This window comes from Rhinoderma darwinii (assembly GCF_050947455.1).
Source record: "Rhinoderma darwinii isolate aRhiDar2 chromosome 5 unlocalized genomic scaffold, aRhiDar2.hap1 SUPER_5_unloc_24, whole genome shotgun sequence".
Classification (NCBI taxonomy): domain Eukaryota; kingdom Metazoa; phylum Chordata; class Amphibia; order Anura; family Rhinodermatidae; genus Rhinoderma; species Rhinoderma darwinii.
The window spans coordinates 274,403-295,612 of record NW_027461781.1 but is presented as its reverse complement, the minus strand read 5'-3'; the positions used below and the strand labels follow the sequence as shown (position 1 = coordinate 295,612).

General features: G+C 47.7%; 15 non-coding genes across 15 annotated transcripts; all 15 read left to right on the top strand.

The window, feature by feature from the left end:
• The first annotated feature begins 233 nt into the window (after positions 1–233).
• LOC142687716 (U2 spliceosomal RNA) lies at positions 234–424 on the top strand. Its single transcript, XR_012856915.1, has one exon. It is a non-coding gene; the product is annotated as a U2 spliceosomal RNA (small nuclear RNA).
• Positions 425–1,728: 1,304 nt separating this feature from the next.
• On the top strand, positions 1,729–1,919 carry LOC142687715 (U2 spliceosomal RNA). The gene has a single exon (XR_012856914.1). It is a non-coding gene; the product is annotated as a U2 spliceosomal RNA (small nuclear RNA).
• Positions 1,920–3,215: 1,296 nt separating this feature from the next.
• LOC142687714 (U2 spliceosomal RNA) lies at positions 3,216–3,406 on the top strand. The gene has a single exon (XR_012856913.1). It is a non-coding gene; the product is annotated as a U2 spliceosomal RNA (small nuclear RNA).
• A 1,304-nt stretch (positions 3,407–4,710) lies between these two features.
• LOC142687713 (U2 spliceosomal RNA) lies at positions 4,711–4,901 on the top strand. The gene has a single exon (XR_012856912.1). It is a non-coding gene; the product is annotated as a U2 spliceosomal RNA (small nuclear RNA).
• Positions 4,902–6,193: 1,292 nt separating this feature from the next.
• On the top strand, positions 6,194–6,384 carry LOC142687712 (U2 spliceosomal RNA). Its single transcript, XR_012856911.1, has one exon. It is a non-coding gene; the product is annotated as a U2 spliceosomal RNA (small nuclear RNA).
• Positions 6,385–7,680: 1,296 nt separating this feature from the next.
• LOC142688042 (U2 spliceosomal RNA) lies at positions 7,681–7,871 on the top strand. Its single transcript, XR_012857210.1, has one exon. It is a non-coding gene; the product is annotated as a U2 spliceosomal RNA (small nuclear RNA).
• Positions 7,872–9,151: 1,280 nt separating this feature from the next.
• LOC142688000 (U2 spliceosomal RNA) lies at positions 9,152–9,342 on the top strand. Its single transcript, XR_012857172.1, has one exon. It is a non-coding gene; the product is annotated as a U2 spliceosomal RNA (small nuclear RNA).
• A 1,280-nt stretch (positions 9,343–10,622) lies between these two features.
• LOC142687711 (U2 spliceosomal RNA) lies at positions 10,623–10,813 on the top strand. The gene has a single exon (XR_012856910.1). It is a non-coding gene; the product is annotated as a U2 spliceosomal RNA (small nuclear RNA).
• Positions 10,814–12,109: 1,296 nt separating this feature from the next.
• LOC142687709 (U2 spliceosomal RNA) lies at positions 12,110–12,300 on the top strand. Its single transcript, XR_012856909.1, has one exon. It is a non-coding gene; the product is annotated as a U2 spliceosomal RNA (small nuclear RNA).
• Positions 12,301–13,584: 1,284 nt separating this feature from the next.
• LOC142687707 (U2 spliceosomal RNA) lies at positions 13,585–13,775 on the top strand. The gene has a single exon (XR_012856907.1). It is a non-coding gene; the product is annotated as a U2 spliceosomal RNA (small nuclear RNA).
• Positions 13,776–15,075: 1,300 nt separating this feature from the next.
• LOC142687706 (U2 spliceosomal RNA) lies at positions 15,076–15,266 on the top strand. Its single transcript, XR_012856906.1, has one exon. It is a non-coding gene; the product is annotated as a U2 spliceosomal RNA (small nuclear RNA).
• A 1,280-nt stretch (positions 15,267–16,546) lies between these two features.
• LOC142687705 (U2 spliceosomal RNA) lies at positions 16,547–16,737 on the top strand. Its single transcript, XR_012856905.1, has one exon. It is a non-coding gene; the product is annotated as a U2 spliceosomal RNA (small nuclear RNA).
• Positions 16,738–18,029: 1,292 nt separating this feature from the next.
• LOC142687704 (U2 spliceosomal RNA) lies at positions 18,030–18,220 on the top strand. Its single transcript, XR_012856904.1, has one exon. It is a non-coding gene; the product is annotated as a U2 spliceosomal RNA (small nuclear RNA).
• Positions 18,221–19,504: 1,284 nt separating this feature from the next.
• Positions 19,505–19,695, top strand: LOC142687703 (U2 spliceosomal RNA). Its single transcript, XR_012856903.1, has one exon. It is a non-coding gene; the product is annotated as a U2 spliceosomal RNA (small nuclear RNA).
• Positions 19,696–20,976: 1,281 nt separating this feature from the next.
• Positions 20,977–21,167, top strand: LOC142687702 (U2 spliceosomal RNA). The gene has a single exon (XR_012856902.1). It is a non-coding gene; the product is annotated as a U2 spliceosomal RNA (small nuclear RNA).
• The last annotated feature ends 43 nt before the right edge of the window (positions 21,168–21,210 follow it).

Here is a 21,210-nt window from a genome sequence, read left to right as displayed (position 1 = left end):
TTGCCAGGAAGGCGTTTTTATGTAGATTCCTCCTCTTTCAGCACTGCATTGTGGTGCAAGCAAAAGAAGCAAATCCTGTCTGGCTTCCTCTCCGGCCTTTATTCACCTCCCGTGTAGCTGTGAGTGTGTGAGCCTGCAGGGCCCCATGGAATTGCCTAGAAGTAGGCTGAATCGCTGCAAGGGCTGAACAGCAGTATCGGGCAGGCTCGGGCAACGCGCGGCCCGTTCGGGTTATCGCTTCTCGGCCTTTTGGCTAAGATCAAGTGTAGTATCTGTTCTTATCAGTTTAATATCTGATACGTCCCCTATCTGGGGACCATATATTAAATGGATTTTTAGAACAGGGAGATGGAAATAGAGCTTGCTCTGTCCACTCCACGCATTGACCTGGTATTGCAGTATTTCCAGGACCGGTGCACCCTTTCCTTATGTGTTGACTAAAAGCAGATTCCAAAAGTGTTTTTTGTCTTTGCTATTGTTTCTGTCTTTCTGAAGGGATCTCCCCTTTTAATCCCATTATTTCAACACCTGTTGGACAATGCATGAGTGATAATGAGCTCATTGATTAAATGCAATTAATGAATAGATTGCCACCTCTTGTTGTGTGTCGTCTGTGTTTCTGTGTTTCCGGCATTTCACATTGGAACACCTCATTCACCTTCCTTGTCTTCTCTCCGCCCTCCCTTTTAGGTAAGTTAAAGAGCTGCACCTGAGCCAGCCACTGATTGATTGATTGATTGATTGATTGATTGATTGATTGATTGATTGATTGATTGATTGATTGATTGATGCAGCACAACAGTCAAATAGTGGAGTGGAGTAGGGGAACAGCAAACAGCCAATAAAGCAGCCCGCCCGCTCGCCTGCCCGCCACAATGGACCTACCTGTGTACACTAGATGGATGTGATGGAATGTACTGTCGTCCCTACATTTCAAGAAGAAGTAAGAATTGCAGTTGCAACAAAGCCTTGCTTGCCTACAAAGAGAGCAGCAATTTGGATTTGTTACTATGTTACCTAGAAGAATAACAAACTGTGCAAGGATGGAGGTTGTAGGAGCAAGGAGAAGTTGTCTGTAAAGTTGGTGGATGCCTATTTTCCATTTTGCAGTCCCTTGTCTCCCTCTTGTGGCCTCCTGGAGGCAACTAGCTGTGCAAAAAAAAGACAGCCTGGCGGCCGGCTGTTGCAGTGTTGCCCTCTCAGGCAACACTGAGTGACTGACTGAGCCTCACCGTCTTATATAAAGTTCAGACGGAACTTTGCACGTGTCATAGTGGAGCCCTCAGGATTCCAGAGCCAGCTTTCTGACATCATAATGGGGCCTCAGAGATAAAAGCCTGGGCCCAGGCAGTGTTGGTCAGTGCTGCTCAGCAGGCAGCACTGGACTGGACTGGATTACAGCTGATACAAGGTGTGAAGGAACAAGGGGTGGCTGTGGGCATGCACTTGCTGCCGCTGCCAGTGTTTATCTGCATGGCAGCAGGGCATTTGGGCGTTGCCAGGAAGGCGTTTTTATGTAGATTCCTCCTCTTTCAGCACTGCATTGTGGTGCAAGCAAAAGAAGCAAATCCTGTCTGGCTTCCTCTCCGGCCTTTATTCACCTCCCGTGTAGCTGTGAGTGTGTGAGCCTGCAGGGCCCCATGGAATTGCCTAGAAGTAGGCTGAATCGCTGCAAGGGCTGAACAGCAGTATCGGGCAGGCTCGGGCAACGCGCGGCCCGTTCGGGTTATCGCTTCTCGGCCTTTTGGCTAAGATCAAGTGTAGTATCTGTTCTTATCAGTTTAATATCTGATACGTCCCCTATCTGGGGACCATATATTAAATGGATTTTTAGAACAGGGAGATGGAAATAGAGCTTGCTCTGTCCACTCCACGCATTGACCTGGTATTGCAGTATTTCCAGGACCGGTGCACCCTTTCCTTATGTGTTGACTAAAAGCAGATTCCAAAAGTGTTTTTTGTCTTTGCTATTGTTTCTGTCTTTCTGAAGGGATCTCCCCTTTTAATCCCATTATTTCAACACCTGTTGGACAATGCATGAGTGATAATGAGCTCATTGATTAAATGCAATTAATGAATAGATTGCCACCTCTTGTTGTGTGTCGTCTGTGTTTCTGTGTTTCCGGCATTTCACATTGGAACACCTCATTCACCTTACTTGTCTTCTCTCCGCCCTCCCTTTTAGGTAAGTTAAAGAGCTGCACCTGAGCCAGCCACTGATTGATTGATTGATTGATTGATTGATTGATTGATTGATTGATTGATTGATTGATTGATGCAGCACAACAGTCAAATAGTGGAGTGGAGTAGGGGAACAGCAAACAGCCAATAAAGCAGCCCGCCCGCTCGCCTGCCCGCCACAATGGACCTACCTGTGTACACTAGATGGATGTGATGGAATGTACTGTCGTCCCTACATTTCAAGAAGAAGTAAGAATTGCAGTTGCAGCAAAGCCTTGCTTGCCTACAAAGAGAGCAGCAATTTGGATTTGTTACTATGTTACCTAGAAGAATAACAAACTGTGCAAGGATGGAGGTTGTAGGAGCAAGGAGAAGTTGTCTGTAAAGTTGGTGGATGCCTATTTTCCATTTTGCAGTCCCTTGTCTCCCTCTTGTGGCCTCCTGGAGGCAACTAGCTGTGCAAAAAAAAGACAGCCTGGCGGCCGGCTGTTGCAGTGTTGCCCTCTCAGGCAACACTGAGTGACTGACTGAGCCTCACCGTCTTATATAAAGTTCAGACGGAACTTTGCACGTGTCATAGTGGAGCCCTCAGGATTCCAGAGCCAGCTTTCTGACATCATAATGGGGCCTCAGAGATAAAAGCCTGGGCCCAGGCAGTGTTGGTCAGTGCTGCTCAGCAGGCAGCACTGGACTGGACTGGATTACAGCTGATACAAGGTGTGAAGGAACAAGGGGTGGCTGTGGGCATGCACTTGCTGCCGCTGCCAGTGTTTATCTGCATGGCAGCAGGGCATTTGGGCGTTGCCAGGAAGGCGTTTTTATGTAGATTCCTCCTCTTTCAGCACTGCATTGTGGTGCAAGCAAAAGAAGCAAATCCTGTCTGGCTTCCTCTCCGGCCTTTATTCACCTCCCGTGTAGCTGTGAGTGTGTGAGCCTGCAGGGCCCCATGGAATTGCCTTGAAGTAGGCTGAATCGCTGCAAGGGCTGAACAGCAGTATCGGGCAGGCTCGGGCAACGCGCGGCCCGTTCGGGTTATCGCTTCTCGGCCTTTTGGCTAAGATCAAGTGTAGTATCTGTTCTTATCAGTTTAATATCTGATACGTCCCCTATCTGGGGACCATATATTAAATGGATTTTTAGAACAGGGAGATGGAAATAGAGCTTGCTCTGTCCACTCCACGCATTGACCTGGTATTGCAGTATTTCCAGGACCGGTGCACCCTTTCCTTATGTGTTGACTAAAAGCAGATTCCAAAAGTGTTTTTTGTCTTTGCTATTGTTTCTGTCTTTCTGAAGGGATCTCCCCTTTTAATCCCATTATTTCAACACCTGTTGGACAATGCATGAGTGATAATGAGCTCATTGATTAAATGCAATTAATGAATAGATTGCCACCTCTTGTTGTGTGTCGTCTGTGTTTCTGTGTTTCCGGCATTTCACATTGGAACACCTCATTCACCTTCCTTGTCTTCTCTCCGCCCTCCCTTTTAGGTAAGTTAAAGAGCTGCACCTGAGCCAGCCACTGATTGATTGATTGATTGATTGATTGATTGATTGATTGATTGATTGATTGATTGATTGATTGATTGATGCAGCACAACAGTCAAATAGTGGAGTGGAGTAGGGGAACAGCAAACAGCCAATAAAGCAGCCCGCCCGCTCGCCTGCCCGCCACAATGGACCTACCTGTGTACACTAGATGGATGTGATGGAATGTACTGTCGTCCCTACATTTCAAGAAGAAGTAAGAATTGCAGTTGCAACAAAGCCTTGCTTGCCTACAAAGAGAGCAGCAATTTGGATTTGTTACTATGTTACCTAGAAGAATAACAAACTGTGCAAGGATGGAGGTTGTAGGAGCAAGGAGAAGTTGTCTGTAAAGTTGGTGGATGCCTATTTTCCATTTTGCAGTCCCTTGTCTCCCTCTTGTGGCCTCCTGGAGGCAACTAGCTGTGCAAAAAAAAGACAGCCTGGCGGCCGGCTGTTGCAGTGTTGCCCTCTCAGGCAACACTGAGTGACTGACTGAGCCTCACCGTCTTATATAAAGTTCAGACGGAACTTTGCACGTGTCATAGTGGAGCCCTCAGGATTCCAGAGCCAGCTTTCTGACATCATAATGGGGCCTCAGAGATAAAAGCCTGGGCCCAGGCAGTGTTGGTCAGTGCTGCTCAGCAGGCAGCACTGGACTGGACTGGATTACAGCTGATACAAGGTGTGAAGGAACAAGGGGTGGCTGTGGGCATGCACTTGCTGCCGCTGCCAGTGTTTATCTGCATGGCAGCAGGGCATTTGGGCGTTGCCAGGAAGGCGTTTTTATGTAGATTCCTCCTCTTTCAGCACTGCATTGTGGTGCAAGCAAAAGAAGCAAATCCTGTCTGGCTTCCTCTCCGGCCTTTATTCACCTCCCGTGTAGCTGTGAGTGTGTGAGCCTGCAGGGCCCCATGGAATTGCCTAGAAGTAGGCTGAATCGCTGCAAGGGCTGAACAGCAGTATCGGGCAGGCTCGGGCAACGCGCGGCCCGTTCGGGTTATCGCTTCTCGGCCTTTTGGCTAAGATCAAGTGTAGTATCTGTTCTTATCAGTTTAATATCTGATACGTCCCCTATCTGGGGACCATATATTAAATGGATTTTTAGAACAGGGAGATGGAAATAGAGCTTGCTCTGTCCACTCCACGCATTGACCTGGTATTGCAGTATTTCCAGGACCGGTGCACCCTTTCCTTATGTGTTGACTAAAAGCAGATTCCAAAAGTGTTTTTTGTCTTTGCTATTGTTTCTGTCTTTCTGAAGGGATCTCCCCTTTTAATCCCATTATTTCAACACCTGTTGGACAATGCATGAGTGATAATGAGCTCATTGATTAAATGCAATTAATGAATAGATTGCCACCTCTTGTTGTGTGTCGTCTGTGTTTCTGTGTTTCCGGCATTTCACATTGGAACACCTCATTCACCTTCCTTGTCTTCTCTCCGCCCTCCCTTTTAGGTAAGTTAAAGAGCTGCACCTGAGCCAGCCACTGATTGATTGATTGATTGATTGATTGATTGATTGATTGATTGATTGATTGATTGATGCAGCACAACAGTCAAATAGTGGAGTGGAGTAGGGGAACAGCAAACAGCCAATAAAGCAGCCCGCCCGCTCGCCTGCCCGCCACAATGGACCTACCTGTGTACACTAGATGGATGTGATGGAATGTACTGTCGTCCCTACATTTCAAGAAGAAGTAAGAATTGCAGTTGCAACAAAGCCTTGCTTGCCTACAAAGAGAGCAGCAATTTGGATTTGTTACTATGTTACCTAGAAGAATAACAAACTGTGCAAGGATGGAGGTTGTAGGAGCAAGGAGAAGTTGTCTGTAAAGTTGGTGGATGCCTATTTTCCATTTTGCAGTCCCTTGTCTCCCTCTTGTGGCCTCCTGGAGGCAACTAGCTGTGCAAAAAAAAGACAGCCTGGCGGCCGGCTGTTGCAGTGTTGCCCTCTCAGGCAACACTGAGTGACTGACTGAGCCTCACCGTCTTATATAAAGTTCAGACGGAACTTTGCACGTGTCATAGTGGAGCCCTCAGGATTCCAGAGCCAGCTTTCTGACATCATAATGGGGCCTCAGAGATAAAAGCCTGGGCCCAGGCAGTGTTGGTCAGTGCTGCTCAGCAGGCAGCACTGGACTGGACTGGATTACAGCTGATACAAGGTGTGAAGGAACAAGGGGTGGCTGTGGGCATGCACTTGCTGCCGCTGCCAGTGTTTATCTGCATGGCAGCAGGGCATTTGGGCGTTGCCAGGAAGGCGTTTTTATGTAGATTCCTCCTCTTTCAGCACTGCATTGTGGTGCAAGCAAAAGAAGCAAATCCTGTCTGGCTTCCTCTCCGGCCTTTATTCACCTCCCGTGTAGCTGTGAGTGTGTGAGCCTGCAGGGCCCCATGGAATTGCCTAGAAGTAGGCTGAATCGCTGCAAGGGCTGAACAGCAGTATCGGGCAGGCTCGGGCAACGCGCGGCCCGTTCGGGTTATCGCTTCTCGGCCTTTTGGCTAAGATCAAGTGTAGTATCTGTTCTTATCAGTTTAATATCTGATACGTCCCCTATCTGGGGACCATATATTAAATGGATTTTTAGAACAGGGAGATGGAAATAGAGCTTGCTCTGTCCACTCCACGCATTGACCTGGTATTGCAGTATTTCCAGGACCGGTGCACCCTTTCCTTATGTGTTGACTAAAAGCAGATTCCAAAAGTGTTTTTTGTCTTTGCTATTGTTTCTGTCTTTCTGAAGGGATCTCCCCTTTTAATCCCATTATTTCAACACCTGTTGGACAATGCATGAGTGATAATGAGCTCATTGATTAAATGCAATTAATGAATAGATTGCCACCTCTTGTTGTGTGTCGTCTGTGTTTCTGTGTTTCCGGCATTTCACATTGGAACACCTCATTCACCTTCCTTGTCTTCTCTCCGCCCTCCCTTTTAGGTAAGTTAAAGAGCTGCACCTGAGCCAGCCAGCCACTGATTGATTGATTGATTGATTGATTGATTGATTGATTGATTGATTGATTGATTGATGCAGCACAACAGTCAAATAGTGGAGTGGAGTAGGGGAACAGCAAACAGCCAATAAAGCAGCCCGCCCGCTCGCCTGCCCGCCACAATGGACCTACCTGTGTACACTAGATGGATGTGATGGAATGTACTGTCGTCCCTACATTTCAAGAAGAAGTAAGAATTGCAGTTGCAACAAAGCCTTGCTTGCCTACAAAGAGAGCAGCAATTTGGATTTGTTACTATGTTACCTAGAAGAATAACAAACTGTGCAAGGATGGAGGTTGTAGGAGCAAGGAGAAGTTGTCTGTAAAGTTGGTGGATGCCTATTTTCCATTTTGCAGTCCCTTGTCTCCCTCTTGTGGCCTTCTGGAGGCAACTAGCTGTGCAAAAAAAAGACAGCCTGGCGGCCGGCTGTTGCAGTGTTGCCCTCTCAGGCAACACTGAGTGACTGACTGAGCCTCACCGTCTTATATAAAGTTCAGACGGAACTTTGCACGTGTCATAGTGGAGCCCTCAGGATTCCAGAGCCAGCTTTCTGACATCATAATGGGGCCTCAGAGATAAAAGCCTGGGCCCAGGCAGTGTTGGTCAGTGCTGCTCAGCAGGCAGCACTGGACTGGACTGGATTACAGCTGATACAAGGTGTGAAGGAACAAGGGGTGGCTGTGGGCATGCACTTGCTGCCGCTGCCAGTGTTTATCTGCATGGCAGCAGGGCATTTGGGCGTTGCCAGGAAGGCGTTTTTATGTAGATTCCTCCTCTTTCAGCACTGCATTGTGGTGCAAGCAAAAGAAGCAAATCCTGTCTGGCTTCCTCTCCGGCCTTTATTCACCTCCCGTGTAGCTGTGAGTGTGTGAGCCTGCAGGGCCCCATGGAATTTCCTAGAAGTAGGCTGAATCGCTGCAAGGGCTGAACAGCAGTATCGGGCAGGCTCGGGCAACGCGCGGCCCGTTCGGGTTATCGCTTCTCGGCCTTTTGGCTAAGATCAAATGTAGTATCTGTTCTTATCAGTTTAATATCTGATACGTCCCCTATCTGGGGAACATATATTAAATGGATTTTTAGAATAGGGAGATGGAAATAGAGCTTGCTCTGTCCACTCCACGCATTGACCTGGTATTGCAGTATTTCCAGGACCGGTGCACCCTTTCCTTATGTGTTGACTAAAAGCAGATTCCAAAAGTGTTTTTTGTCTTTGCTATTGTTTCTGTCTTTCTGAAGGGATCTCCCATTTAAATCCCATTATTTCAACACCTGTTGGACAATGCATGAGTGATAATGAGCTCATTGATTAAATGCAATTAATGAATAGATTGCCACCTCTTGTTGTGTGTCGTCTGTGTTTCTGTATTTCCGGCATTTCACATTGGAACACCTCATTCACCTTCCTTGTCTTCTCTCCGCCCTCCCTTTTAGGTAAGTTAAAGAGCTGCACCTGAGCCAGCCACTGATTGATTGATTGATTGATTGATTGATTGATTGATTGATTGATGCAGCACAACAGTCAAATAGTGGAGTGGAGTAGGGGAACAGCAAACAGCCAATAAAGCAGCCCGCCCGCTCGCCTGCCCGCCACAATGGACCTACCTGTGTACACTAGATGGATGTGATGGAATGTACTGTCGTCCCTACATTTCAAGAAGAAGTAAGAATTGCAGTTGCAACAAAGCCTTGCTTGCCTACAAAGAGAGCAGCAATTTGGATTTGTTACTATGTTACCTAGAAGAATAACAAACTGTGCAAGGATGGAGGTTGTAGGAGCAAGGAGAAGTTGTCTGTAAAGTTGGTGGATGCCTATTTTCCATTTTGCAGTCCCTTGTCTCCCTCTTGTGGCCTCCTGGAGGCAACTAGCTGTGCAAAAAAAAGACAGCCTGGCGGCCGGCTGTTGCAGTGTTGCCCTCTCAGGCAACACTGAGTGACTGACTGAGCCTCACCGTCTTATATAAAGTTCAGACGGAACTTTGCACGTGTCATAGTGGAGCCCTCAGGATTCCAGAGCCAGCTTTCTGACATCATAATGGGGCCTCAGAGATAAAAGCCTGGGCCCAGGCAGTGTTGGTCAGTGCTGCTCAGCAGGCAGCACTGGACTGGACTGGATTACAGCTGATACAAGGTGTGAAGGAACAAGGGGTGGCTGTGGGCATGCACTTGCTGCCGCTGCCAGTGTTTATCTGCATGGCAGCAGGGCATTTGGGCGTTGCCAGGAAGGCGTTTTTATGTAGATTCCTCCTCTTTCAGCACTGCATTGTGGTGCAAGCAAAAGAAGCAAATCCTGTCTGGCTTCCTCTCCGGCCTTTATTCACCTCCCGTGTAGCTGTGAGTGTGTGAGCCTGCAGGGCCCCATGGAATTGCCTAGAAGTAGGCTGAATCGCTGCAAGGGCTGAACAGCAGTATCGGGCAGGCTCGGGCAACGCGCGGCCCGTTCGGGTTATCGCTTCTCGGCCTTTTGGCTAAGATCAAGTGTAGTATCTGTTCTTATCAGTTTAATATCTGATACGTCCCCTATCTGGGGACCATATATTAAATGGATTTTTAGAACAGGGAGATGGAAATAGAGCTTGCTCTGTCCACTCCACGCATTGACCTGGTATTGCAGTATTTCCAGGACCGATGCACCCTTTCCTTATGTGTTGACTAAAAGCAGATTCCAAAAGTGTTTTTTGTCTTTGCTATTGTTTCTGTCTTTCTGAAGGGATCTCCCCTTTTAATCCCATTATTTCAACACCTGTTGGACAATGCATGAGTGATAATGAGCTCATTGATTAAATGCAATTAATGAATAGATTGCCACCTCTTGTTGTGTGTCGTCTGTGTTTCTGTGTTTCCGGCATTTCACATTGGAACACCTCATTCACCTTCCTTGTCTTCTCTCCGCCCTCCCTTTTAGGTAAGTTAAAGAGCTGCACCTGAGCCAGCCACTGATTGATTGATTGATTGATTGATTGATTGATTGATTGATTGATGCAGCACAACAGTCAAATAGTGGAGTGGAGTAGGGGAACAGCAAACAGCCAATAAAGCAGCCCGCCCGCTCGCCTGCCCGCCACAATGGACCTACCTGTGTACACTAGATGGATGTGATGGAATGTACTGTCGTCCCTACATTTCAAGAAGAAGTAAGAATTGCAGTTGCAACAAAGCCTTGCTTGCCTACAAAGAGAGCAGCAATTTGGATTTGTTACTATGTTACCTAGAAGAATAACAAACTGTGCAAGGATGGAGGTTGTAGGAGCAAGGAGAAGTTGTCTGTAAAGTTGGTGGATGCCTATTTTCCATTTTGCAGTCCCTTGTCTCCCTCTTGTGGCCTCCTGGAGGCAACTAGCTGTGCAAAAAAAAGACAGCCTGGCGGCCGGCTGTTGCAGTGTTGCCCTCTCAGGCAACACTGAGTGACTGACTGAGCCTCACCGTCTTATATAAAGTTCAGACGGAACTTTGCACGTGTCATAGTGGAGCCCTCAGGATTCCAGAGCCAGCTTTCTGACATCATAATGGGGCCTCAGAGATAAAAGCCTGGGCCCAGGCAGTGTTGGTCAGTGCTGCTCAGCAGGCAGCACTGGACTGGACTGGATTACAGCTGATACAAGGTGTGAAGGAACAAGGGGTGGCTGTGGGCATGCACTTGCTGCCGCTGCCAGTGTTTATCTGCATGGCAGCAGGGCATTTGGGCGTTGCCAGGAAGGCGTTTTTATGTAGATTCCTCCTCTTTCAGCACTGCATTGTGGTGCAAGCAAAAGAAGCAAATCCTGTCTGGCTTCCTCTCCGGCCTTTATTCACCTCCCGTGTAGCTGTGAGTGTGTGAGCCTGCAGGGCCCCATGGAATTGCCTAGAAGTAGGCTGAATCGCTGCAAGGGCTGAACAGCAGTATCGGGCAGGCTCGGGCAACGCACGGCCCGTTCGGGTTATCGCTTCTCGGCCTTTTGGCTAAGATCAAGTGTAGTATCTGTTCTTATCAGTTTAATATCTGATACGTCCCCTATCTGGGGACCATATATTAAATGGATTTTTAGAACAGGGAGATGGAAATAGAGCTTGCTCTGTCCACTCCACGCATTGACCTGGTATTGCAGTATTTCCAGGACCGGTGCACCCTTTCCTTATGTGTTGACTAAAAGCAGATTCCAAAAGTGTTTTTTGTCTTTGCTATTGTTTCTGTCTTTCTGAAGGGATCTCCCCTTTTAATCCCATTATTTCAACACCTGTTGGACAATGCATGAGTGATAATGAGCTCATTGATTAAATGCAATTAATGAATAGATTGCCACCTCTTGTTGTGTGTCGTCTGTGTTTCTGTGTTTCCGGCATTTCACATTGGAACACCTCATTCACCTTCCTTGTCTTCTCTCCGCCCTCCCTTTTAGGTAAGTTAAAGAGCTGCACCTGAGCCAGCCACTGATTGATTGATTGATTGATTGATTGATTGATTGATTGATTGATTGATTGATTGATTGATGCAGCACAACAGTCAAATAGTGGAGTGGAGTAGGGGAACAGCAAACAGCCAATAAAGCAGCCCGCCCGCTCGCCTGCCCGCCACAATGGACCTACCTGTGTACACTAGATGGATGTGATGGAATGTACTGTCGTCCCTACATTTCAAGAAGAAGTAAGAATTGCAGTTGCAACAAAGCCTTGCTTGCCTACAAAGAGAGCAGCAATTTGGATTTGTTACTATGTTACCTAGAAGAATAACAAACTGTGCAAGGATGGAGGTTGTAGGAGCAAGGAGAAGTTGTCTGTAAAGTTGGTGGATGCCTATTTTCCATTTTGCAGTCCCTTGTGTCCCTCTTGTGGCCTCCTGGAGGCAACTAGCTGTGCAAAAAAAAGACAGCCTGGCGGCCGGCTGTTGCAGTGTTGCCCTCTCAGGCAACACTGAGTGACTGACTGAGCCTCACCGTCTTATATAAAGTTCAGACGGAACTTTGCACGTGTCATAGTGGAGCCCTCAGGATTCCAGAGCCAGCTTTCTGACATCATAATGGGGCCTCAGAGATAAAAGCCTGGGCCCAGGCAGTGTTGGTCAGTGCTGCTCAGCAGGCAGCACTGGACTGGACTGGATTACAGCTGATACAAGGTGTGAAGGAACAAGGGGTGGCTGTGGGCATGCACTTGCTGCCGCTGCCAGTGTTTATCTGCATGGCAGCAGGGCATTTGGGCGTTGCCAGGAAGGCGTTTTTATGTAGATTCCTCCTCTTTCAGCACTGCATTGTGGTGCAAGCAAAAGAAGCAAATCCTGTCTGGCTTCCTCTCCGGCCTTTATTCACCTCCCGTGTAGCTGTGAGTGTGTGAGCCTGCAGGGCCCCATGGAATTGCCTAGAAGTAGGCTGAATCGCTGCAAGGGCTGAACAGCAGTATCGGGCAGGCTCGGGCAACGCACGGCCCGTTCGGGTTATCGCTTCTCGGCCTTTTGGCTAAGATCAAGTGTAGTATCTGTTCTTATCAGTTTAATATCTGATACGTCCCCTATCTGGGGACCATATATTAAATGGATTTTTAGAACAGGGAGATGGAAATAGAGCTTGCTCTGTCCACTCCACGCATTGACCTGGTATTGCAGTATTTCCAGGACCGGTGCACCCTTTCCTTATGTGTTGACTAAAAGCAGATTCCAAAAGTGTTTTTTGTCTTTGCTATTGTTTCTGTCTTTCTGAAGGGATCTCCCCTTTTAATCCCATTATTTCAACACCTGTTGGACAATGCATGAGTGATAATGAGCTCATTGATTAAATGCAATTAATGAATAGATTGCCACCTCTTGTTGTGTGTCGTCTGTGTTTCTGTGTTTCCGGCATTTCACATTGGAACACCTCATTCACCTTCCTTGTCTTCTCTCCGCCCTCCCTTTTAGGTAAGTTAAAGAGCTGCACCTGAGCCAGCCACTGATTGATTGATTGATTGATTGATTGATTGATTGATTGATTGATTGATGCAGCACAACAGTCAAATAGTGGAGTGGAGTGGGGGAACAGCAAACAGCCAATAAAGCAGCCCGCCCGCTCGCCTGCCCGCCACAATGGACCTACCTGTGTACACTAGATGGATGTGATGGAATGTACTGTCGTCCCTACATTTCAAGAAGAAGTAAGAATTGCAGTTGCAACAAAGCCTTGCTTGCCTACAAAGAGAGCAGCAATTTGGATTTGTTACTATGTTACCTAGAAGAATAACAAACTGTGCAAGGATGGAGGTTGTAGGAGCAAGGAGAAGTTGTCTGTAAAGTTGGTGGATGCCTATTTTCCATTTTGCAGTCCCTTGTCTCCCTCTTGTGGCCTCCTGGAGGCAACTAGCTGTGCAAAAAAAAGACAGCCTGGCGGCCGGCTGTTGCAGTGTTGCCCTCTCAGGCAACACTGAGTGACTGACTGAGCCTCACCGTCTTATATAAAGTTCAGACGGAACTTTGCACGTGTCATAGTGGAGCCCTCAGGATTCCAGAGCCAGCTTTCTGACATCATAATGGGGCCTCAGAGATAAAAGCCTGGGCCCAGGCAGTGTTGGTCAGTGCTGCTCAGCAGGCAGCACTGGACTGGACTGGATTACAGCTGATACAAGGTGTGAAGGAACAAGGGGTGGCTGTGGGCATGCACTTGCTGCCGCTGCCAGTGTTTATCTGCATGGCAGCAGGGCATTTGGGCGTTGCCAGGAAGGCGTTTTTATGTAGATTCCTCCTCTTTGAGCACTGCATTGTGGTGCAAGCAAAAGAAGCAAATCCTGTCTGGCTTCCTCTCCGGCCTTTATTCACCTCCCGTGTAGCTGTGAGTGTGTGAGCCTGCAGGGCCCCATGGAATTGCCTAGAAGTAGGCTGAATCGCTGCAAGGGCTGAACAGCAGTATCGGGCAGGCTCGGGCAACGCGCGGCCCGTTCGGGTTATCGCTTCTCGGCCTTTTGGCTAAGATCAAGTGTAGTATCTGTTCTTATCAGTTTAATATCTGATACGTCCCCTATCTGGGGACCATATATTAAATGGATTTTTAGAACAGGGAGATGGAAATAGAGCTTGCTCTGTCCACTCCACGCATTGACCTGGTATTGCAGTATTTCCAGGACCGGTGCACCCTTTCCTTATGTGTTGACTAAAAGCAGATTCCAAAAGTGTTTTTTGTCTTTGCTATTGTTTCTGTCTTTCTGAAGGGATCTCCCCTTTTAATCCCATTATTTCAACACCTGTTGGACAATGCATGAGTGATAATGAGCTCATTGATTAAATGCAATTAATGAATAGATTGCCACCTCTTGTTGTGTGTCGTCTGTGTTTCTGTGTTTCCGGCATTTCACATTGGAACACCTCATTCACCTTCCTTGTCTTCTCTCCGCCCTCCCTTTTAGGTAAGTTAAAGAGCTGCACCTGAGCCAGCCACTGATTGATTGATTGATTGATTGATTGATTGATTGATTGATTGATTGATTGATTGATTGATTGATGCAGCACAACAGTCAAATAGTGGAGTGGAGTAGGGGAACAGCAAACAGCCAATAAAGCAGCCCGCCCGCTCGCCTGCCCGCCACAATGGACCTACCTGTGTACACTAGATGGATGTGATGGAATGTACTGTCGTCCCTACATTTCAAGAAGAAGTAAGAATTGCAGTTGCAACAAAGCCTTGCTTGCCTACAAAGAGAGCAGCAATTTGGATTTGTTACTATGTTACCTAGAAGAATAACAAACTGTGCAAGGATGGAGGTTGTAGGAGCAAGGAGAAGTTGTCTGTAAAGTTGGTGGATGCCTATTTTCCATTTTGCAGTCCCTTGTCTCCCTCTTGTGGCCTCCTGGAGGCAACTAGCTGTGCAAAAAAAAGACAGCCTGGCGGCCGGCTGTTGCAGTGTTGCCCTCTCAGGCAACACTGAGTGACTCACTGAGCCTCACCGTCTTATATAAAGTTCAGACGGAACTTTGCACGTGTCATAGTGGAGCCCTCAGGATTCCAGAGCCAGCTTTCTGACATCATAATGGGGCCTCAGAGATAAAAGCCTGGGCCCAGGCAGTGTTGGTCAGTGCTGCTCAGCAGGCAGCACTGGACTGGACTGGATTACAGCTGATACAAGGTGTGAAGGAACAAGGGGTGGCTGTGGGCATGCACTTGCTGCCGCTGCCAGTGTTTATCTGCATGGCAGCAGGGCATTTGGGCGTTGCCAGGAAGGCGTTTTTATGTAGATTCCTCCTCTTTCAGCACTGCATTGTGGTGCAAGCAAAAGAAGCAAATCCTGTCTGGCTTCCTCTCCGGCCTTTATTCACCTCCCGTGTAGCTGTGAGTGTGTGAGCCTGCAGGGCCCCATGGAATTGCCTAGAAGTAGGCTGAATCGCTGCAAGGGCTGAACAGCAGTATCGGGCAGGCTCGGGCAACGCGCGGCCCGTTCGGGTTATCGCTTCTCGGCCTTTTGGCTAAGATCAAGTGTAGTATCTGTTCTTATCAGTTTAATATCTGATACGTCCCCTATCTGGGGACCATATATTAAATGGATTTTTAGAACAGGGAGATGGAAATAGAGCTTGCTCTGTCCACTCCACGCATTGACCTGGTATTGCAGTATTTCCAGGACCGGTGCACCCTTTCCTTATGTGTTGACTAAAAGCAGATTCCAAAAGTGTTTTTTGTCTTTGCTATTGTTTCTGTCTTTCTGAAGGGATCTCCCCTTTTAATCCCATTATTTCAACACCTGTTGGACAATGCATGAGTGATAATGAGCTCATTGATTAAATGCAATTAATGAATAGATTGCCACCTCTTGTTGTGTGTCGTCTGTGTTTCTGTGTTTCCGGCATTTCACATTGGAACACCTCATTCACCTTCCTTGTCTTCTCTCCGCCCTCCCTTTTAGGTAAGTTAAAGAGCTGCACCTGAGCCAGCCACTGATTGATTGATTGATTGATTGATTGATTGATTGATTGATTGATGCAGCACAACAGTCAAATAGTGGAGTGGAGTAGGGGAACAGCAAACAGCCAATAAAGCAGCCCGCCCGCTCGCCTGCCCGCCACAATGGACCTACCTGTGTACACTAGATGGATGTGATGGAATGTACTGTCGTCCCTACATTTCAAGAAGAAGTAAGAATTGCAGTTGCAACAAAGCCTTGCTTGCCTACAAAGAGAGCAGCAATTTGGATTTGTTACTATGTTACCTAGAAGAATAACAAACTGTGCAAGGATGGAGGTTGTAGGAGCAAGGAGAAGTTGTCTGTAAAGTTGGTGGATGCCTATTTTCCATTTTGCAGTCCCTTGTCTCCCTCTTGTGGCCTCCTGGAGGCAACTAGCTGTGCAAAAAAAAGACAGCCTGGCGGCCGGCTGTTGCAGTGTTGCCCTCTCAGGCAACACTGAGTGACTGACTGAGCCTCACCGTCTTATATAAAGTTCAGACGGAACTTTGCACGTGTCATAGTGGAGCCCTCAGGATTCCAGAGCCAGCTTTCTGACATCATAATGGGGCCTCAGAGATAAAAGCCTGGGCCCAGGCAGTGTTGGTCAGTGCTGCTCAGCAGGCAGCACTGGACTGGACTGGATTACAGCTGATACAAGGTGTGAAGGAACAAGGGGTGGCTGTGGGCATGCACTTGCTGCCGCTGCCAGTGTTTATCTGCATGGCAGCAGGGCATTTGGGCGTTGCCAGGAAGGCGTTTTTATGTAGATTCCTCCTCTTTGAGCACTGCATTGTGGTGCAAGCAAAAGAAGCAAATCCTGTCTGGCTTCCTCTCCGGCCTTTATTCACCTCCCGTGTAGCTGTGAGTGTGTGAGCCTGCAGGGCCCCATGGAATTGCCTAGAAGTAGGCTGAATCGCTGCAAGGGCTGAACAGCAGTATCGGGCAGGCTCGGGCAACGCGCGGCCCGTTCGGGTTATCGCTTCTCGGCCTTTTGGCTAAGATCAAGTGTAGTATCTGTTCTTATCAGTTTAATATCTGATACGTCCCCTATCTGGGGACCATATATTAAATGGATTTTTAGAACAGGGAGATGGAAATAGAGCTTGCTCTGTCCACTCCACGCATTGACCTGGTATTGCAGTATTTCCAGGACCGGTGCACCCTTTCCTTATGTGTTGACTAAAAGCAGATTCCAAAAGTGTTTTTTGTCTTTGCTATTGTTTCTGTCTTTCTGAAGGGATCTCCCCTTTTAATCCCATTATTTCAACACCTGTTGGACAATGCATGAGTGATAATGAGCTCATTGATTAAATGCAATTAATGAATAGATTGCCACCTCTTGTTGTGTGTCGTCTGTGTTTCTGTGTTTCCGGCATTTCACATTGGAACACCTCATTCACCTTCCTTGTCTTCTCTCCGCCCTCCCTTTTAGGTAAGTTAAAGATCTGCACCTGAGCCAGCCACTGATTGATTGATTGATTGATTGATTGATTGATTGATTGATTGATTGATTGATTGATGCAGCACAACAGTCAAATAGTGGAGTGGAGTAGGGGAACAGCAAACAGCCAATAAAGCAGCCCGCCCGCTCGCCTGCCCGCCACAATGGACCTACCTGTGTACACTAGATGGATGTGATGGAATGTACTGTCGTCCCTACATTTCAAGAAGAAGTAAGAATTGCAGTTGCAACAAAGCCTTGCTTGCCTACAAAGAGAGCAGCAATTTGGATTTGTTACTATGTTACCTAGAAGAATAACAAACTGTGCAAGGATGGAGGTTGTAGGAGCAAGGAGAAGTTGTCTGTAAAGTTGGTGGATGCCTATTTTCCATTTTGCAGTCCCTTGTCTCCCTCTTGTGGCCTCCTGGAGGCAACTAGCTGTGCAAAAAAAAGACAGCCTGGCGGCCGGCTGTTGCAGTGTTGCCCTCTCAGGCAACACTGAGTGACTGACTGAGCCTCACCGTCTTATATAAAGTTCAGACGGAACTTTGCACGTGTCATAGTGGAGCCCTCAGGATTCCAGAGCCAGCTTTCTGACATCATAATGGGGCCTCAGAGATAAAAGCCTGGGCCCAGGCAGTGTTGGTCAGTGCTGCTCAGCAGGCAGCACTGGACTGGACTGGATTACAGCTGATACAAGGTGTGAAGGAACAAGGGGTGGCTGTGGGCATGCACTTGCTGCCGCTGCCAGTGTTTATCTGCATGGCAGCAGGGCATTTGGGCGTTGCCAGGAAGGCGTTTTTATGTAGATTCCTCCTCTTTGAGCACTGCATTGTGGTGCAAGCAAAAGAAGCAAATCCTGTCTGGCTTCCTCTCCGGCCTTTATTCACCTCCCGTGTAGCTGTGAGTGTGTGAGCCTGCAGGGCCCCATGGAATTGCCTAGAAGTAGGCTGAATCGCTGCAAGGGCTGAACAGCAGTATCGGGCAGGCTCGGGCAACGCGCGGCCCGTTCGGGTTATCGCTTCTCGGCCTTTTGGCTAAGATCAAGTGTAGTATCTGTTCTTATCAGTTTAATATCTGATACGTCCCCTATCTGGGGACCATATATTAAATGGATTTTTAGAACAGGGAGATGGAAATAGAGCTTGCTCTGTCCACTCCACGCATTGACCTGGTATTGCAGTATTTCCAGGACCGGTGCACCCTTTCCTTATGTGTTGACTAAAAGCAGATTCCAAAAGTGTTTTTTGTCTTTGCTATTGTTTCTGTCTTTCTGAAGGGATCTCCCCTTTTAATCCCATTATTTCAACACCTGTTGGACAATGCATGAGTGATAATGAGCTCATTGATTAAATGCAATTAATGAATAGATTGCCACCTCTTGTTGTGTGTCGTCTGTGTTTCTGTGTTTCCGGCATTTCACATTGGAACACCTCATTCACCTTCCTTGTCTTCTCTCCGCCCTCCCTTTTAGGTAAGTTAAAGAGCTGCACCTGAGCCAGCCACTGATTGATTGATTGATTGATTGATTGATTGATTGATTGATTGATTGATGCAGCACAACAGTCAAATAGTGGAGTGGAGTAGGGGAACAGCAAACAGCCAATAAAGCAGCCCGCCCGCTCGCCTGCCCGCCACAATGGACCTACCTGTGTACACTAGATGGATGTGATGGAATGTACTGTCGTCCCTACATTTCAAGAAGAAGTAAGAATTGCAGTTGCAACAAAGCCTTGCTTGCCTACAAAGAGAGCAGCAATTTGGATTTGTTACTATGTTACCTAGAAGAATAACAAACTGTGCAAGGATGGAGGTTGTAGGAGCAAGGAGAAGTTGTCTGTAAAGTTGGTGGATGCCTATTTTCCATTTTGCAGTCCCTTGTCTCCCTCTTGTGGCCTCCTGGAGGCAACTAGCTGTGCAAAAAAAAGACAGCCTGGCGGCCGGCTGTTGCAGTGTTGCCCTCTCAGGCAACACTGAGTGACTGACTGAGCCTCACCGTCTTATATAAAGTTCAGACGGAACTTTGCACGTGTCATAGTGGAGCCCTCAGGATTCCAGAGCCAGCTTTCTGACATCATAATGGGGCCTCAGAGATAAAAGCCTGGGCCCAGGCAGTGTTGGTCAGTGCTGCTCAGCAGGCAGCACTGGACTGGACTGGATTACAGCTGATACAAGGTGTGAAGGAACAAGGGGTGGCTGTGGGCATGCACTTGCTGCCGCTGCCAGTGTTTATCTGCATGGCAGCAGGGCATTTGGGCGTTGCCAGGAAGGCGTTTTTATGTAGATTCCTCCTCTTTCAGCACTGCATTGTGGTGCAAGCAAAAGAAGCAAATCCTGTCTGGCTTCCTCTCCGGCCTTTATTCACCTCCCGTGTAGCTGTGAGTGTGTGAGCCTGCAGGGCCCCATGGAATTGCCTAGAAGTAGGCTGAATCGCTGCAAGGGCTGAACAGCAGTATCGGGCAGGCTCGGGCAACGCGCGGCCCGTTCGGGTTATCGCTTCTCGGCCTTTTGGCTAAGATCAAGTGTAGTATCTGTTCTTATCAGTTTAATATCTGATACGTCCCCTATCTGGGGACCATATATTAAATGGATTTTTAGAACAGGGAGATGGAAATAGAGCTTGCTCTGTCCACTCCACGCATTGACCTGGTATTGCAGTATTTCCAGGACCGGTGCACCCTTTCCTTATGTGTTGACTAAAAGCAGATTCCAAAAGTGTTTTTTGTCTTTGCTATTGTTTCTGTCTTTCTGAAGGGATCTCCCCTTTTAATCCCATTATTTCAACACCTGTTGGACAATGCATGAGTGATAATGAGCTCATTGATTAAATGCAATTAATGAATAGATTGCCACCTCTTGTTGTGTGTCGTCTGTGTTTCTGTGTTTCCGGCATTTCACATTGGAACACCTCATTCACCTTCCTTGTCTTCTCTCCGCCCTCCCTTTTAGGTAAGTTAAAGAGCTGCACCTGAGCCAGCCACTGATTGATTGATTGATTGATTGATTGATTGATTGATTGATTGATTGCAGCACAACAGTCAAATAGTGGAGTGGAGTAGGGGAACAGCAAACAGCCAATAAAGCAGCCCGCCCGCTCGCCTGCCCGCCACAATGGACCTACCTGTGTACACTAGATGGATGTGATGGAATGTACTGTCGTCCCTACATTTCAAGAAGAAGTAAGAATTGCAGTTGCAACAAAGCCTTGCTTGCCTACAAAGAGAGCAGCAATTTGGATTTGTTACTATGTTACCTAGAAGAATAACAAACTGTGCAAGGATGGAGGTTGTAGGAGCAAGGAGAAGTTGTCTGTAAAGTTGGTGGATGCCTATTTTCCATTTTGCAGTCCCTTGTCTCCCTCTTGTGGCCTCCTGGAGGCAACTAGCTGTGCAAAAAAAAGACAGCCTGGCGGCCGGCTGTTGCAGTGTTGCCCTCTCAGGCAACACTGAGTGACTGACTGAGCCTCACCGTCTTATATAAAGTTCAGACGGAACTTTGCACGTGTCATAGTGGAGCCCTCAGGATTCCAGAGCCAGCTTTCTGACATCATAATGGGGCCTCAGAGATAAAAGCCTGGGCCCAGGCAGTGTTGGTCAGTGCTGCTCAGCAGGCAGCACTGGACTGGACTGGATTACAGCTGATACAAGGTGTGAAGGAACAAGGGGTGGCTGTGGGCATGCACTTGCTGCCGCTGCCAGTGTTTATCTGCATGGCAGCAGGGCATTTGGGCGTTGCCAGGAAGGCGTTTTTATGTAGATTCCTCCTCTTTCAGCACTGCATTGTGGTGCAAGCAAAAGAAGCAAATCCTGTCTGGCTTCCTCTCCGGCCTTTATTCACCTCCCGTGTAGCTGTGAGTGTGTGAGCCTGCAGGGCCCCATGGAATTGCCTAGAAGTAGGCTGAATCGCTGCAAGGGCTGAACAGCAGTATCGGGCAGGCTCGGGCAACGCGCGGCCCGTTCGGGTTATCGCTTCTCGGCCTTTTGGCTAAGATCAAGTGTAGTATCTGTTCTTATCAGTTTAATATCTGATACGTCCCCTATCTGGGGACCATATATTAAATGGATTTTTAGAACAGGGAGATGGAAATAGAGCTTGCTCTGTCCACTCCACGCATTGACCTGGTATTGCAGTATTTCCAGGACCGGTGCACCCTTTCCTTATGTGTTGACTAAAAGCAGATTCCAAAAGTGTTTTTTGT